General features: G+C 37.8%; 2 long non-coding RNA genes across 4 annotated transcripts in view; one reads left to right on the plus strand and one right to left on the minus strand.

The window, feature by feature from the left end:
* The window catches only part of LOC147307927 (uncharacterized), a 28,132-nt gene extending 26,622 nt beyond the window's left edge, over nucleotides 1-1,510 (minus strand). For both annotated transcript variants that reach the window (XR_015126120.1, XR_015126121.1), the window contains exon 1: nucleotides 1,363-1,510. This is a non-coding gene — a long non-coding RNA (uncharacterized LOC147307927). The remainder of the gene's footprint in view (nucleotides 1-1,362) is intronic.
* LOC147307928 (uncharacterized) overlaps nucleotides 1-3,772 on the plus strand; it is an 18,912-nt gene extending 15,140 nt beyond the window's left edge. For both annotated transcript variants that reach the window (XR_015126119.1, XR_015126118.1), the window contains 3 exons: nucleotides 1,163-1,259; nucleotides 3,257-3,355; nucleotides 3,459-3,772. This is a non-coding gene — a long non-coding RNA (uncharacterized LOC147307928). The remainder of the gene's footprint in view (nucleotides 1-1,162; nucleotides 1,260-3,256; nucleotides 3,356-3,458) is intronic.
* Nucleotides 3,773-4,953: the final 1,181 nt, after the last annotated feature.

A 4,953-nucleotide genomic window follows, 5' to 3' on the forward strand; every position in this document is an offset into this window, starting at 1 on the left:
GGAGATTAGGAACTATAAAACTAAAAGGATGCTGGAGAGAAAGGCCAGACGTGTCTTTTGGGGTCTTCCTGTAGCACCCTGAAGCCACTGGTTGTGAGCTGAAAGAGAGCTCAATAATTTAAACTCTGTCGTGCCAAATACTTAATTTTCTCTTCCATTAAACTCGTTTTATTTTGTTCCTTCATCTACATTTAATTTGATTGGCTTACATTTGTTTCGTTCCAAGACTTCGACCGAATTCCTTTTCCTAAAGGCAACATGGGTTTCTCCGAAGTTCATTCAAATTTAATAGAATCGTGGTATCTTGATTTTTATGTAAAAACACTCTCCTCATATCGAGCCAAGTCCCCGAGTTGAGGGGAAAAGCAGCGAGTGAGTGGACTCCCCAACAATGTGCCAACATTTCATGAAAACACTGGCTTCACCAGAGTGCAAAATGAACAAGCACTGCTTCATGATTTTCTTCTTCTGCGTTCCTTTAGTTCCTTGTTTCAAATTTTAACTTGCAAGGTTATTTCTGATAGTTACTGAAAAGGTAAACAGTTTGCGTTTCTTATGTTATTCTAAATATAAGCCAAAAATAATGTCTTTCAGTCGTATTTGCATACTGTCACTTACACATAGCAGCCTGTTAGATTAGCTTCGCAGGAGTGTAAACAAAGGAAAATGGCTGACCTGGATCTGTCTAAAGATAACAGGACAAAATGTCTATGTATTTATTATTATCTATTTATTCAATAGAAACCCCCCATCAGGCTGTGGTTATAAAGTGGGTTTCGACCAATTCGTTTTTACCTATGTTTACGATACAGATACAGTTGCCACAGAGAGTAGTGACAACTAGCTGTCCCTTAATTCTACACATACACCTTATTTAGAAATCTTATTTTTGATCATTGCTACTGTTGTAATCTGCTAGCAATGAAAAGATTTTTGGTTTCTTCTTGTTGTTTCTTTTACTCTGAGTGCTATTGATCAGTCAGCTTTGAGCAAGGAATCGTTGCATGCAGGTAAACAGTTTGCTTAAAGAATAAAAGAGAAGTGGCAGAAGACCAATGCCAAAACCACTGGCTATCATCTGATAATTTAGTTAATTTCTCTCTGTTGTTAAAAATGTATCTGCAGCATTATTGACTTTTTCACCTTTATTGTTCTGCACTAGAAGCTGTTGTACAAGTGACCCAAGTCGCCGTTCGTAAACAATGACCAACAGACAAAAACAGAATTGCCTACAACATCAGACTCACAAATGGATTCTAGTAAGACTGATCATTACTTTTCTGTTGTTTCCTCTTGTTTTTCTTTCTTTTTCCCATCCCTGTCTGTGTCCTGTGTGTACAGTTTGTACTTTTTGTTCCTTACCTCTTGGACAGCTGGGTAAAAGTGCCAGATATCCTGCCAAGCTTAGGCTTAAAGTCCATTTTTTTCATAGAATTTACTCTCTTATTGCGTGACTAACTCACTGTTGCCACTCATGCTGAACTCGTACCCTGATCAGGACCAGCATATGTTCAGTTTCAGTTTAAAATCAGGTAGAAGCGCCCACAAGTGTGATATAGATCCTCTGCTAGGAGAATGTGTTTTCTTTTAAAGTTCAGCATATTAAGTTGTAGTTTAAAAAACCCCATAAAATGAAGCCCATCTATAATGTTACCGAGGCACAAAGTGTGTGTCACCTTCTCATTGGATTTGACATGTATTCAGTTGGTGATGCTGGAAGTGTTTACACGATTTTATGTCTAAGTTACACTCCTGGAATTTTAGCTAATAGAGCGTAGATTAGAAAACTGATCAGTTGCATTTGTTGGCCATTTATCACCAAGCATACCAATTCAATCAATACAAATAATTTCCTTTGTGTTTTCCAAAGGTTTTCTCCTTCATTAGAGTGTGTTGCCGTAACCATTTTTTTCAGTTTGATTTTCAGGGTGTCTTTGAATTCTGTCCCACTGTAGGTTGAACATTTTAATTTGATCAAAAAATGGCAACACGTTATCCAGTCCATATCAGTAATGGATATCCAGCATGTTTTTTCCCCTTTGAGATGTGATGTGTTTTGAAAGTGTTCCTTTAATTTTTTTTAACAATGCATTTAACCTTATATAGATTAGGGAAAATCCAAAAGGAATTCAAACATGTGCACCCATTTCAGTTTTTAAAGAAGTTAATATATGCTGCACAATGATAACACCCTGGAATAAAGAAGAGGTCAAATAAATCTTTAATAGCCCCAGATTACCATGACATGCGAGTGATGAAACCTTTGACCACAGCTGTATATAATATGTGTGTGGATGTCTTTTTCACCAGTTATATATAAATATGTACAGCTGGCACAGCAAAAACACATTTTCGAAGTCATAGAAGAGCCAAGACATCAACTCCCGATTATTACCTATGCAGAAAATCTTCATCTTTTCACTCTTCACATGAACAGCAGCGAGAAATATTGAGTGTCTTAAGACTTGTCATCTCCCTTACTTCTCAAACATGTCTGCTGAATTACAATGAAGCCATTTTGGCTTTTGACAAAACAGAGCCTAGTGCAGAGTGCTGTTGAGTAAAGTGAGAACCAGTGGGTAGCATTTTCCCCTTATTCTCTTTCATCCATGAGAAATGAAATGAGAGCAGAGAAAGCACCCTGAGAGGTGAATGGATATTCTGCCACCTGCGGCACAGACCATGTCGACTGTTGAAAATATCTATATAGTACCAAACGCCATTTAGATTCTGCCTCAGAGTGTGACCGTTTGATGAGACGCTGAAGCCCGGTGACATTAGATCATCATTTTATGTTGCTACTTTCATTTGAGCTTCTTTAAAGCCAAAACAGTATGAGGTCTGATGGATTCTTTGATGCTCTGTACATATGTTTCTGTGTGGGTTTATTCTCTCTTAAAAGTAGATTTGTTTTAAAGGGAACATACCATGCTTTATTTTCTGCCATGCATATATTAAAATGATGTTGGATGCGTATTTATAACATGGCCAAAGTTTCAGATAATGAGGCCAAAACCTCAGGCTTCATATTTCATTAAATGTGCCGTCTCCAACAGTTTTCCTGGACACCAGTGGCTGTGGATTTCCTTAACATGGTCATTTGAGGCTGGCTGCTAGTACAGCAGCCCAATGTTCCTTCTACTGAAGCTTTCGATTTGCAGGAAGTTGTTATGGTCCTGGATATGCTAGCCTGTGATTTGAGTTTTTTGTGGACTTTCTAGTTTTCTTTGTGTAAATGTGTGATTCTTTGTCACAGTCCAGGTGAGCTGCTGGAAATTTCCACTGGGTTCCAGATTCACCTGTGTCCGCCAAGACCTGCGTTGTCTTGTCACCGCCAGTTTGTCAACTAACCCATGTTAGTAACAGGCTCTGATGCTCTATGCTATTGTCTCAAGTCCACCTTGTTCTCTTGTGCTGCAGTTTTCTGGCTCATCCCTCAGGCTTTGCTCATTTCTCAGACTCCAAGCCATACTCTCTGCTCTTCACACGCCACCTCTTGGAAAGCTTCCAGCTCTACACCTGCCTGCCCTCCTGTCACCTTTTGCTCGGTGGATCTCTCGAACCCAGGTCAGCCATTCCACTCCGCTCAGCTTACCCGGAGCTACACCTTCTCCCATCAAATCTACTCCAACTCCACCTGCAACTGCTACCACACCCGCTTCCAGCCATGACTCAGTCCACCTCGTTAGTCCCTCACCCCTCACCCTGCTAAGTTGTATTCTGTTTATATTCTAAGTTGCCACGTTTCTATGCCAAGTTATTATGCTGTGTTTGTCACCACCAAAATAAAACTGTTAAAACTACTTCTGTTGTCTTCGCACTCTGTTCCACACTTGGGTCCAATTTTAAAATTTTTTTCGCCTTTGTGTATTAATTCTGTTCTTTTTCTTGGGTTTTGTATATCTTCCATGTTGTTCTGCCCTTTCTGTAAAGTTTTCATCAGTGGGGTCCCGCTTGTTTGGTTATTTCCTCTCTTACTTTGGTAGCCTTTGTCTAGTGTGCTTAACGGGATTTAGTTTATTTCCCTTGTCCATTTTTGTTTGGTTTTTTTCCTTTTTAAATGTGTTGCACCTCCTGTTTTCTCTTTCTTTATTATCTTGTGTATTATCATGGTCCTACCTCATGCCCATGATAAATATGGATTTTATTTCAAACTGAGTCATTTAAAGCTAATCTGTTACACTCCAATAATAATATGAAGTTGTAAGGTTTCCTTTAAATGTTCCATTAAAGTGCCCATAATCTAGTAATTAATATTTATTTAATTTAGGTACCAGGAATAGCATTTTAATGATATTTGAAGGTAATAAGTACTCCTTAATTTTTAACCTATTATGATTTTGTTTTTTAACTAACATATGGATTTAGGGCATGTGCACATGATAAATGTTTTAATCATCACTGAATTAAGGTTAAGTATTAGATTTGTATATTAACAGCAACATTAATACCATCCTTTATATATCACAGTATTCATATAACTGATGATTAAGTCTGTAAAAAATTGTAGGCTCATTTAATCAGTTTAAGTAAAGAATCTCCTAAAATACCATTATTTGTGCACCAGGAATGTTTCAGCCAAATTGAGGTGGTTTAAGAATTACATTGGATCTCAAACATGCGTGTGTGCATACTCTGTAAAAGATGGATGAATAAACAATGATAATAAATACTTCAAAGTGGCTCTGTCCCCACTGTAGCAGACTGTGCTCTATAATAAAACAGCCTTGTGATTTCATCCGCTTTTATTAAATTTAGTTACAAATCGCATATGAGAACAAACATGTGTTACCTTGGCAACTGTTGATCACACTTCAATCCCTTTATTATTCACATAGAAGAGGTGCCATATGTTGAATGCATTCCATTGCTAACATTCTGGGGTGATTTGAGATTTTTATGTCTGAGACATCCTGTTTTATTTCTTGTAGGTGAAAGTAAGTTTTTTTTTTC

Source organism: Aulonocara sp. 'chitande type north' Nkhata Bay, linkage group LG18 (assembly GCF_057382095.1).
Source record: "Aulonocara sp. 'chitande type north' Nkhata Bay isolate Kocher_YH1m ecotype deep benthic linkage group LG18, A_spYH_male_GT1.1, whole genome shotgun sequence".
Lineage (NCBI taxonomy): Eukaryota > Metazoa > Chordata > Actinopteri > Cichliformes > Cichlidae > Aulonocara > Aulonocara sp. 'chitande type north' Nkhata Bay.